This window comes from Giraffa tippelskirchi, chromosome 10 (assembly GCF_054371585.1).
Source record: "Giraffa tippelskirchi isolate mGirTip1 chromosome 10, T2T-mGirTip1v1.2.pri, whole genome shotgun sequence".
Taxonomy (NCBI): domain Eukaryota; kingdom Metazoa; phylum Chordata; class Mammalia; order Artiodactyla; family Giraffidae; genus Giraffa; species Giraffa tippelskirchi.
The window spans coordinates 157,525,027-157,538,192 of NC_137284.1; the positions used below are offsets into that span (position 1 = coordinate 157,525,027).

At 46.2% G+C, this 13,166-nt stretch overlaps 1 long non-coding RNA gene across 4 annotated transcripts in view; it reads left to right on the forward strand.

Moving 5' to 3' along the window:
- LOC145523384 (uncharacterized) overlaps window positions 1-13,166 on the forward strand; it is a 99,383-nt gene that overhangs the window by 54,749 nt on the left and 31,468 nt on the right. For 2 of the 4 annotated variants that reach the window (XR_014066526.1, XR_014066525.1), the window contains exons 5-6: window positions 1,736-1,982; window positions 2,808-2,973. The exons of 1 other annotated variant lie outside the window; for it this stretch is intronic. This is a non-coding gene — a long non-coding RNA (uncharacterized LOC145523384). Of the gene's footprint in view, window positions 1-1,735; window positions 1,983-2,807; window positions 2,974-3,534; window positions 3,617-13,166 lie in introns of all 4 variants that reach the window. One more of the 4 variants, XR_014066523.1, reaches the window with a different exon arrangement.

The window sequence follows — 13,166 nt, forward strand, 5'->3', positions numbered from 1 at the left end:
TAGATTCTTTTCTCATATAGGTCTTTACGGAGTGTTGAGTAGGTCCATATTAGTTATCTACTTTATGTATACTAGTGCGTGTATGCAGAGAAGGCAATGGCAACCCACTCCAGTACTCTGGCCTGGAAAATCACATGGATGGAGGAGCCTGGTAGGCTGCAGTCCATGGGGTCGCTAAGAGTCGGACACGACTGAGCGACTTCACTTTCACTTTTCACTTTCATGCACTGGAGAAGGAAATAGCGACCCACTCCAGTGTTCTTGCCTGGAGGATCCCAGGGACAGGGGAGCCTGGTGGGCTGCCGTCTATGGGGTCGCACGGAGTTGGACACGACTGAAGCGACTTAGCAGCAGCAGCAGCAGTATTCCACTGCATATATGTATCACATCTTCTTTATGCATTCCTTTGTTGATGGACATCTAGGTCGCTTCCATGTCCTGGCCGTTGTACATAGTGCTGCAGTGAGCACTGGTGTGTAGGTATCTTTTTAAATTATGGTTTTCTCTGGAGGTGGGTATAGAGTTTCAATGTTGCAAGATGAAAAAGTTCCAGATTCTGTTGTACAACAATGTGAATATATTTAACAGTATTGAACTATACACTTTCAAGTTGTTAAGATGGTAGACTTAATATTCTGTGCTTTTCCTTTACCTCAATAACAAACACACATACATACGCGTGTGCACACACACACACAGACTCAGTCTCTAACTCATCGGCTTTTGCCTGCCCACATGTTGGAAGTCATTTGTGACGTGTTTGAAAAATTTCAATACTGGTGATGATTTAAGACATAAATGTTTGCAGACTGCAAGCAATAGAGGAATACATTGGTACATGTCAACAGCTTATAACTGCTTATAACTGGTCCATAGTGAGTATCAAGAAACCTCCTTGTGAAGTGGTCAAGCATAAATCTGATCATTTACAGCCTTGAAAGCAGGTCCATTTTTTTGAAAACAATATCAGAAATACTATTACAATATAGATAGACGGAGATGACTAATCTTTAAATCCCTCCTGTCATCTCTGGTGACACTGAGTTGGGAGAGGATTTCAGAATGATCTCCAGACCCTTGCAGATAGAGGGGGCCTGACAGAAGGAAAGAAAGGGTAAATGCAGCCTTGCCAAAGTTGGCCGATGACATTAAATTCTCTACAGGTTTCACAGCTCATGGTGTTGTTGTAGACCCTTCTATCAGACTCTGAATGTGTAAGAGACTCAAACTTCTTCCTAGAGAGAGGAGGTGATTCCTGTAGCTCCAACTCAGGCTCTGTCGGCCAGGATGGATGAGGACCATCCCACAAGTTTCAATCAGGCTGACACATTGAGAGCTTTTGGGAAGACAATGTGAGCTCTTTCTGCAGGTTCTGAGAGCCACCACTTGAGGCAAAAGGTCACATGCCCCTCAGCTAACAGAGATACAGACGTGGAAAAGCTGTGCCTTGGAAAATCGCACACTCCACAGACACCTGGGGGCCTCTGCTCAGTCGCGGTTTGAAAACGTTTCTAAAACAGCCACTAGAAGGTTACACGTGCTCACATGTTCATACTCTTGGTGTTTCTTTGAGGAAATATGACTTTCATGATAGACTCCTCTAGGAATGCAGAAACTTAGGTGTATCAGAAGTTGGTAAGGTGTGTGGATGTTTTGATGATGGGTGCAGGTATCACAGAAGATGAAGGAATGGGAGATGCAGTCCATCTGGAGTGAGCATCCATTCCTCCTTCAGGGTCCCAAGAATGCAGGTGCTGGTCCTGTTTCCTGGAAGAGAGGCACATGATAAAAGCATGGACTGGGAAGAGCAAGAAACCGCTGAAAGTGTGTGGATGGTGTGGACACGACCATCAAATGCAAACCTGCATGGCCCAATAACCAAGGACAATTATAGACAGCAGATGAGTCACCGATTTCTCATATCTCCAGAGCTCACTCTATAGGCACAGAGCAATAGCCAATGCGCTGCACATGGAGATAAGGTGAGCTAGATCAAACAGTTTTTCCCTCTAATGAGGTTTCATATCACCCTTCCAGTCTGTCCTCGGTGAAGAATAGTGGTCAGTGATCTAGGAGAGTCCCTTAGACTCAGCTTCCAGGCTGACTTGAATTCTCTTTCTGCTCTGCTCAAACTGGGATCTGAGCACTTTATCTTATTTTTATTAAAAGGGTCACAAACTATACTCAAATGTGAGAAACGTGGCTCAACACAGTGTCATCGCTTTGAAGATTCATGATGCAAACCAATATATTAAAACTCAGAGCATGTTTCTGGCATAAAGAAACGAGTTTAGTGTAGTTCAATAAACTTTCCCAAATGTGTATAGACTCAGAACATGCTTTTATCACAGCACGTTATAAATAATATTTGGATCAGTTTCTCCAGAAACATCGAATTAAGTAAACCCCCAAGTCCTCAAGCTCATTCAGTTGCCTCCATACTCAGACCCTCAAATCAATCTAATTTTATCTACTACAGCTTTTCTGTGGAAATCTTCAGATGGGGAGAGAAGGTTGTTTCATTTTCCTGAAATTCTGTGTCTCTCTCTCTCTCTCTTTTTTTTTTTTGGCCAATATTTCAAGTTCAAGGGTCATTACTGCATCTTTGTTCAAGTTATAATTCTCCCAGGAATTTCTCTCCACCATTAACACTTAAACTTTAATGTACAAATTAAGTAATTATCATCTATAAAGGCTTTCCTAATTTCTTCTGTTATTTTGTTAATAATAATGGCTAACACTTCATAAACATTTGCTATGAACCATAAACTCTACCTAAAGCCCTTTTTATGCATTATTTCACTTAGCTATTAGTACTCTATGAAGATCCTCTGGAGGAGGGCATGCAGCCCACTCCAGTATTCTTGCCTGGAGAGCCCCATGGACAGAGGAGCCTGGCGGGCCCCATTCCATAGGGTCGCAAAGGGTTGGACATGACTGAAGTGACTCAGCACGCGTGCACATTCTGTGAAGGTGAGTGTGTGATAAACTCTCTCGACCTCAGCTTCCTGATCTGTAAAATGAGCCTAGAAGTCCTAACCTGAGGCCCCGCAGCTGGTAAGGAGCAGCTGGTTAGAATTCAAACTCACTTCCCTGTGACCTCACAGCCTGCCCTCTAACCACTATGCTGTACCTCATCTCACAAAAATTATTCTCTCATCCAAATCCCTACAAAGGTTTTGGTTAGCTGCTTTTGGAATTTTGCTATTTAGTACCTTTAAAATGCACTGCCTTATAATTAATAAGTTGCAAATTCAGAGATTAAGTCAAGATGGTAGGAATCTCTGAAAAAATACTTGCTATGTCTTCCAGGTAGTTGGGGGCGGGGGTGGGGCAGGGGGGTGGGGGGGTCAATGGCAGCTTCCTAAATCCACATCTCACCACAGTACAAAAGAAGGGTCTATGAAATTACACAAAGCCTGGGACATTGGCCCAACTAGAAGACAATGAATGCACAAACTTCAAGTTGTTTTTAAGTAAAAATAAAATCTCAGTAAGCAATCTCTCAGACTCTTTTGCAAACCTTCTTCCTAGGCAAAGGCAGTCTGATTCAAAAAGCAAGATAGAGCAAAACAAAAACATTGCCCAGAAGAGAGAATAGAGGAATGAATAGCAGGTATAAAATTATTCTAAAACCACAGCCATAATGATAGCTAACCTATTTGTGAAAATATTGGGAAAAATTGTGCTAGTAGACCATAGCACTGATTACAGGGAAGATAATCGATGTGATTGGAAGTGGTAGACTTCAAAGAGCACAGCTTCTGCTGAGCAAAAGGCAAAAAATAAGGGATAGGCACTTTGGGGGTTTGGGTGGGAAAAATAAAAGGAACGAAAGTAAAAATTAAAGTCCTGCAAGACCAAAAGTAATATAAAAAATAGAGGGTGCATCAATAAGAAGCTCACACATTAAAGAAACCAGACTCTACAGGCAGGAGATGACATCAAGCCACTAGATTAGAAATCTGTAAACCACCACAGATATGCAAAATGAGTGCTGTGGAACTGAATAAGTCTAAACAAAATTACCACAAAAATATAAAAAATGAGAATTAACACATTCCCACTGATGGAACTACTTCTCTAGAGACACCCACGAAACAAAACTGTAAGACCTGCTCCAAGTGAATTAAATATTTTCCAACACTTATGAAGAACCACCGTGAATCAGAAATAAAAAATTAAAAACAAAAATGGGCAGAAAAACAGAAAGAAATGAAGAGAGTAATAAGAGGCATCGAAGAAATGCAAGAAAACAATGCAAAAATAAGATGAAGAAGTAAAAATAGTCAAACAGAAAGGGGTCTGTTTGTGGGGAAGATCAGCAAAGAAGAAACATACGCATAACCAAAGTCACAGATATAGAAAAGAAACGATGGAGCGGAGTTAACATGTAAGTTGTAAACCCAGAAAACTTTACAGATATAAAAAAGACCTGAATTTATAATTGAAAGGGTTTGCTGGTTTCCTTAGAAAACAGAGTGAATGATTAGATTCACAATATATCTCAGTAAAGCTATTAGACCTCAAAGATAAAGAAAAACGTTTCAAAGTTTTCAGGTAAAAAAGATTACAATAACTTGCAAGAGCGAAAGAGTTAATCCGTAATTAGAATTCTCAACACAACATTAAAAAAATAACAATACAACAATGAAGCAGAAGTTTTTCAAAAACCCAGTGAAAGAAAGTGTGAGAAAGGATCTTTATTTTATTTTTAATCAAACTGTCTGTGACTCCTCAAGGCGATAGCCAACGGTTCCAGACACTCAAAGCATGGGGAGCAGTGTGCCGTGACTGCTTCTTGAGCAGTTCAAGAGAGGAGGAGCGTCATCTCAAAAGAGAGGGCTGGAAGAACTCAAGCAACAGAGAACACGAGGGAAATGGAAACAGTAAGACATCAGGTTGCACTCCTAATGTCAAAGTAGAACTGATACCTAAAAGCATTAAATATGACAGATAGGAACATTTTAAAATGCTACAGGGGTAATATGTAATAAAGATATTACCTAATTACATTAATTAACCACTGTTACGGAGCCACAATCACAGAAGACGCAAGGAGCTAGAAATGGCAACATGTAGGAGATATTAACACATCACCTTCGGTAAGGACAGATCAAGCTGACAAACCAGTAAGGATACAGAGGACTTCAATGACAAGGGGCCGCTCATAGCGAGGGAAGGAGAGCAGATTGGCAGAAGGGAAACAGCCGCCTTGCTGTTGTGACTGAGGCCTCAGACAGTCCTGCTAGGAGCTGGGCTGTGTCTTCAGGTGTCTCCTAGCTTGAGACAAGGAGGCTCAGTCTTTGGGTTTCCCTGTCAACAAGTCCCCAAGGTCATAACCTTGGGTAAGGCAGTTCCTTGTGGCCAAGGGCAATTCCCAATGACCTTGAATCTCATCTGAAAACCTCTGTCTGCATTCCAACAGGGAGTAGGGAGCCATTGCATGTTCTTGAGGCAGAGAAGGGTAGTATGGAAGATGCTTAGAGGACATATTTTTGTCTGTCCTTTACACTAAGCGGAATAATCGGAAGGATCTGAGTTCAGTGCCTGCAGTCAGTATATGGGTCCGCATGGAGCAGTGCTTCGTGGCCGAGCTGCCTTTTTTACATCTGCAGAGTTAACATTTCCAATCGTCCTTAGTTATTGCCCCTAAAGACACTCTCCATGACTGCATTTGTCTACTGCTGGTTAGGCAAATGGCAAACCGAGGCGCCTGCTCAGGGAAATTAATGCCCTCGTTTGTCATCAGCCTGCGGAGCGAAAGCACTGGTTCCCTTTCTTGCTGATTGAGGAAGGTTTTAAAGAGGAAAACTGATGGGTAGAATGCTTCTCCTAGAAAGGAAAAGTGATAAAAGGAATTGACTACCCAAATCTTGCTCATGTCAATGAGATGGTATTTCTGCTCACATTAAATGAGCTTGTCAAAATAAATAAGGAGGCGCGGTCGCTGTGGGTGGTGGGAGCCAAGACCTTAGTGGAGGAAATCATTCTGGAGGTGGAGGGTCTGTTTCTGTTCCAGCCAGGCAGGTCTCCAATCTCCCTCATTTCTTTGTCTTGCTTAGCTGGCAAGCTCCTGTCTTCCTGGGCTGCAAATCTTCCTATACGTCTTCAGAGGCCAACTTCAGTCTCTTCTCTTGGAAGTCAGAGTGCCCTTCTCTGAACTTCTACCGTCGGTATCTGTGCTGTGCAAGTTGCACTTAGCTCACAGCATGTCTTCTTTCTTGTGTAATTCTCACACTGTCCCTTGTGTGTTAGCCTTACTATTTAGATGATCTGACTTTTTGTGGCCATTGATCAGGTCTTACAGAAGACCTGTATTCTCTCTCCTGCATGGAGCACCATGCTGGGGAAACAGTAGGGATGCCGTACATAACTGGCGATTGGTCTGACCTGGTGGGAGTAGACTGCATCTGCTTTTTGCTGCCCAGCAGCCGTTGTTTTCTTTTCTGAAAATAATACCATGGGATAATAATCCCAAAGGTTTGAGAGGTCACTCGGTCCTCTGTTATCAACCCTGAGTTTTTTGTGAGATTGATCATTCTTTAGCAATGATCAGTTAACCTCATTCTGGCTTGGCATAGTGATTGGTGGTTGTTTCAGGGGTGGGTAGGTAGCCTAAGACAACACCATCAGGGTAAACCTCAGAGCCTTTTCTGGGATGTGAGTTAAGTACTATACCCCGCTTATATCCTTGGGAGCTACTAGTAACCATCATGTGACCACGAGGAGAACCAGCATTAAAATAAAGGCAGAGTAGAGAGAGGTTTGAGAAGGCGATGGCACCCCACTCCAGTACTCTTGCCTGGACAATCCCATGGACGGAGGAGCCTGGTAGGCTGCAGTCCATGGGGTCGCTAAGAGTCGGACACGACTGAGTGTCTTCACTTTCACTTTTCTCTTTCATGCACTGGAGAAGGAAATGGCGACCCACTCCAGTGTTCTTGCCTGGAGAATCCCAGGGACGGGGAAGCCTGGTGGGCTGCCGTCTGTGGGGTTGCACAGAGTCGGACACGACTGAAGCGATTTAGCAGTGGCAGCAGCAGCAGCAGAGAGAGGTTTGAGAACAAAATTGAACCGTTGGACTGAAGCCTGCCTGTGGACTTTCCAATTGAAGACCTTTACTATTTAAGCTGGTTTGAGCCATGTCTTTGTTTTGAGTAACCAAACAGATACAGGTGATCCTTCGTAAATATTTCCATGCCACTCAACAGTCATCCTTATTTACATGGGCATTTTATATCTCTTTGGAGATCAGATTCATGTTTGAACAGCTTTTCTTTTCATAATTCTAATATTTAGTTACTTTCAGGAGGAGAAAATTACACCATTCTTTGGAGCTTATGTTGTTCGGTTGTGCAGTCGTGTCCAGCTCTTCGTGAGCCCATGGGCTGCAGCACACCAGGCTCCCCTCTCCTCCCCTGTCTTCCGGGCCTTGGTCAGATTCGCGTCCATTGAGTCAGTGATGCTGTCTAACCATGTCCTGCTCTGCCACTCCTCCTTTTGCCTGCGATCTTTCCCAGCATCAGGGTCTTTTCCAATGAGTTGACTCCTTGCATCAGGTGGCCAGTTATTGGAGCTTCAGCTCTTAGGGAAAACTATGGATTAAGGAGAATAAAATGAAAAGGAAGCTTCCCCAGTTCCACACTCTCTCCCTTCATGGAGGCCTCTTGGAACTTTTGAGGAACGTGGAGAAAGCAGCAGAGGGGGAGGGGATGACCTCAGATTAGCTTTTGACCTTTTCCAGGTTCTTCTACTCTCTCTTCAACTGCTCCAATCTTGACTCAGACAAGTGGTCTCTTTCCCCCTCTTTAACCAGGAGACCCATCCTACATTCTGCCTCCACTGTCCACCCCATTCATAAGCCAGACACACAGCCTTCACACCATCTCCCATTACACTTCGATCAGTCTCAGAACTATTGACGTTTTGGGCTGGACAGTTCTCTGTCGTGGGGGATGGTTACCTGCTGTCTCGGCCACCATCCATTAGACACCGGCAGCCCTCGCTCCTCTTTCTAGGGTTTGACAACAAAAATGTTTACAGGCATTGCCAAATGTCCACTGGGGTCAAAATCACACCCCCCATCTTGTTGAGGATGCTCCACAGGGAGTGTTCGGGGGTATAAATTTGGGAAAACCACTTACCTCTTGTGGTTCCTTTTTGGAGATTCTGAGTTTTGCATGAGCGTCCTGAATCCGTTGACTCAGCATCTCCGTGAAAAGACGGAAGAATCAAGACTCCTGGGGCTCCCAGAAACAGGACCCAACTCAATGCATCTCATGTCAGGACTCTGAATTTGTGCTTGCAGACAATGATTCAACCGTCTGTTGAAACTGTGTTACCGGCCACAAATCTTTGTTGCAAAGCAAGAAAAAGTTTGTTTTGTCTTAGGAAAGAGCAGTAGAGTCATAACTACCATTTACTGAGCACCTACGATGTCCTACTATGTACATCATTGAATGCGTTGTGTTTATCCAAACTAATCGTCACAGAGGTGCTGCAAGGTCAGCATTATTACTCCACTCGATCGATTCAGATGTAACCCTCGTGAGCTCAACACGAACTCCTAGTTGCAGGTTGCTGCAGCCTAATGGGAGATTCACAAGGCCAGCAGCCTTGGGAGGGGGCCCGCAATCCTGTACCCCAGTGACCCAAACATAGAACAAGCTCTTTGCACCCACCATTTCTCCACTTGTTGGAGAGAATGTAATTGTCTGTTAAGTAAAAATTCCACAGCAGAAAAGCCACCATCACTGGACTGAGAGAAGACAGATTAACCAAGCAACCAAAGTGCAAGGTAATTTTTAAAAACCATATTTATTTAGTTTGTTCTGTCATAATACATTTGCATTTGGAAGCAGGTACACTTTAATCCGGAAAATGAGGCATCATCTGAGTATTAGGGTATTACATAGGACTTTATCCTAATGGTGATAATTTTCAGTGTCTTGATCGACTTTACCCAAAATGAAATAAAAGTTCACGAGAGGGTCTGTCATGAGCTGGATAACAAGAGGTCTATATTCCTCTTGCATTTTTCCATTGGAAGATGTTGGGTAAAGTCTTGTCTTAACCTCCCAGTGCCCTTCCCTACCTATTCATCTCTCTCTCCCATCTACTAAATAAAGAATGAGTTTGGGCCAGATAACACGGGCAGTTTCTGACTTTCTGTGATTCTGATGACGGAATTCTGGTCATGTGAGTAGTCACTTGTCTTCTTCCTGTCTCTTGGACCCACTTGTCCAGGGCTAGTTCCCGGTAGGCAAGTGTCCCTTACATCACCTTTGATGTGCTTCTGGAGCCATCTGAGCGCCTGTTTCATCTGAGGGGTACCTGTGCCCTCTCATCTCCCACTGTCACAGCTCACATGCCTCCTGCCTGGCCCTTTGACAATGGTGAGTAGGAGCCAGCTTTACGCAGAGAATGAGCCAGCCATTGCAGGTTCCCTTTCACTGTCATTCCCCGGGAGGTATCACAGCTCTGCTTGGGAGCCCCCATGAATCGCATTTCCCCTGGCGTTGCTGTTAAGCCCCTTTGTGAAGATTCTCTGAGGATTTAGCGGCAGGCTCTCAGGGGACCCTCTGTCTTCAATTTTTATGATTGATGTGGCCCATTTTTAAAGTCTTCATTGGAGTTGCTACAATATTACTTGCTTGATGTTCTGGCTTTTTGGCCGCAAGGCATGTGGGATCTTAGCTCTCTGACCAAGGTTTGAATTCGCATGCCCTGCATTGGAAGGCAAAGTCTTAACTGCTGCACCGCCAGGAAAGTCCTGATGCTCTGTCTTCTAACTTCATGTCTGGCTTTCCCTTGGTTTTCTTTTCCGACTTTCATTTTTCTCTTCTCTCAGTTTCTGCATTTAAAGCTCTTCTTCTTCCTTCTTCCCAAGGCCACGCCTGTAATCACCTCCACGCCTGCTGCTCGCAGCTCTGTAAGCGCCTGGGAGTCTAAAGTTTCAGTCCCTCTCTGAACTTGGGCAGGTAAATGCAGAGGGTAAAATCGAAGTCTGTGCAAAAGGTTATCACGGAGGGAATAAGGCGAGCATACCCACCTCACCATCATTAACATTCAGGAAGAGGATCAAGGGGACAGGAAACGTGACTCCACTGAAGCTGTTTGGTGGTGGAAGGCGGGGCTGGATGGTGGTCCAGAAGCAGGACCAGACAGCATCTCGGAGGGGACGTGAGGATGGGTGCCTGGCACCGGCAGGGGAGGACAATGCCTCTTACGTCTAAGACACAACAGTAGTGAGATCACGGCCCCCGGGAGAGTGGAAGACTGACCTTGCTCCCCTCCCGAGTCTCCCGTGGGAGAGCTCTCCTCTGCTGATTCATCGCAGACTAGGCGGCCTGTCCTCGAAGGAATCCAGGCATCGCTGAAAATGCGGAGATCAGCCGCTTCTGTCCCCAGGTCTGAAGAAAAGACCAGGTTATCCCACTGTGTTGACCTACTTGCGATAGACTCAAGATGATTTGGGAACAAACACCCAAACCTTCAGCTTTCAAGCCTCATGATGAGTCGTAAGGGACCCAAGTGGGTAACTGAGCTGCTCTCCAAACAGAACTTAATTACGTTCAGTATTTTGGAAAATGTAAGGATTCAGCAACAGGGGCTCTACAACCCTCACAAGTGATCAGCCTCTTACGAGTCGTTTAGATCCAATTTGCAAATAGAAGGCAATTGCGAGGGGATAAATATGACTTAACTCTCGTCATCAGGGACCGAGTTTGCTTAACGCTGCTCGTGGGTGGACTCTGCGGAGAGCTTGTCTTTGTGGGATATGACAATCCATTCCAGGCTTTTCCTTCAAACGTGCCAGGCAGGATTGTAGGAACTTAAAATGGATTTATGATCACTGGGAAGAAGTTGTGGAGAGGAAAGCCGCCTACAGACCAACACTGAGAAATCCATGCAGGTTAGATTTTGGAGTTTTCAAGACTACCTCGTTTGTCTCCAATGCCATGTTTGGTCTGCCTCAACTGCCAGCTTCATTCTTTACCTGCCAAGTCTGGGCTGGCCACCATCAAAGTCCCCAGCCCAAAGGGACCAGGAGCTGCCCACCCTGCCTGCTGGTGTCCTGGGTGCCTTCTGTGCCTGCAGCCTGGACCAGGAGGAGAGGATGGACAGGCTGACGGTCAGCATCTCAGCGCAGAAGACTACACTGCAGATAAATGGCCTTTGCATCATCTATGCTTTTGTTTTGTTCCCCTGACAACCTCCAGAGGCAGGTCTAGCAGGTGGATCAAGCCCATTTTTACAGAGGACAAGAGTGGGTCTGAGGTCAGGAGGGTCTCTGGCCACATGGGCTCTTGACTTGAGGCTCAGTCGATGCAAAACCAGGGTGGGTGGGGACTGGGAAAGGGGGCTCTTAAACGATTACCAGAATCCTGCCAGGATGCATTTGGGATGGGCGGGCTGATGAATGGAGAAGGTTGGTGGGCTGCCTTCTCACCCAGCCGCCTGCCGCTGTGAGGAATGGCAGGCAGGGGATGGAAATGGTGTTGACAGCCTGCAGGAGAGGAAAGGCTGGCTATCTCCACCACCTCATGTGTCCCTCCCTTGATGACTCTCTTTCCTCCTGTCCTTGTTGGTTTGGGAGCTGAACATCAAAGCATTGTAGTCCTTTAGCATTCATTGAAATCTCAGAGCTCTGCCGTTGAAGGCAAATACGTGGATGTTGGGAGGGACTTGATCTATGGTGAAGAGCGAGGGAGACTTGGACAGGCTTGGATGGCTCAGGAGGATGTGCCAACATGCACCGCAGTGAGTGCGCGCATGTGTGTGCGGAAGCGTGTGCATGCCTCTGTGTGTGTGTGTGTGTGTGTGTAGACATGTGGGTGTGAGGGTTTGGCAGGAGGGGGAAGTGGGCTGCGTTTAGTTATCAGGATGGGCAGAAGAGTGGCCCGAGGCCAGGAGGTGACAAGGCGGAGGACAGGAGTGTGCAGTCAGACCCCGGTGGCCTCTGCTTGCCGGGCAGAGGAGATGGGACACCACTTGTCAGCAGGATGACTCGGGTCCAGACTTGCGCTGGATGTGGCTTCGGTTCAGGGGGTCACACAGCACCCCCTTCTGCTCTCGGAAGCGTCTCCCATGCATTATTTGGTCGCCCTCTCTAAGAAGGAATGGGAGCCCTTCCAGGCTCAGGCGTCCCAAGCTGGGCAGCTGAGTGGGCCTAGTTACCCTCCTCCTCTTCCTGGTCCTGCCCAGGACCCTAACCTGACTTCAGCCTTCTCCTTTTACCTCTGACTCCAGTTCCTGATGTTGAGTCTTGGGTGTCTCTTGCCCAGGTGGCCCGTTGAGGACACGTGCCCCTCAACTAGTAGAAGGTCCAGACTCTGCAGTGACCAGGCGCCAGGGCCATGGCTGTTTCTTCTGATTTATCTGTTCATCATCCTAACTAGGGGTCCCCGAACCATGCACTTCTATTCCCTGAGAGCAGGTGCCCTTCCCAGGGAGATGACGCACACAGACATCAGGACAATATCAAATCGCTTTCAGGGCCATTGTTTTACATTCAGGATGCAAATAGCTCTGTGTCTTGACCGGCTTTAAGGAAAGCTTTGAAAACATCCCAGTGCTCTCTGACAACGCACTTCCAGCACTGTCTCCCAAACATCCTGACGATCTAAGCATCTCTCAATCAGCTTGGTTTTCTTTCCTCTCTTCCCTGTTATGCGTGACAATGACCCAGCGGGTGTTAGGGTTCCTTCTCCCCGCCCTTTTCCAGACTCTGGCGGGCTGGAAGCAGGCACTGGGTGGCTGTCTTTGAACGCTGTGTGGACGCTGCAGGCCGAGGGCGTTTAATGAGGCCTCTGTGACGATGAGGATGTTAGAGGCAGCCATCGGGGACCCTGGGCTTTGAGATGGAATCAAAGGCTGTTACAGGCGATCCGAGTTAGGGCGGCTGAGAGGCCTACCCACCACCGCAGCCTCGCACTCCACACAATGTACTGGAGGGACCAGAACCGATGACTAACATGTACATTGAAACTTGATTCCAAAGCTGGCATTTCAACATCTGACAGGTTCTGACCCACCGGTTCAGAGCCCACAGGTTCTTTTCCCAGTCATATCTTTTTTTGTTTAAATTGGAGTGTAATTGCTTTGCAGTGCCGCATTAGTTTCTGCTGTACAACAAAGTGAGCGGCTATATGCATACAAAT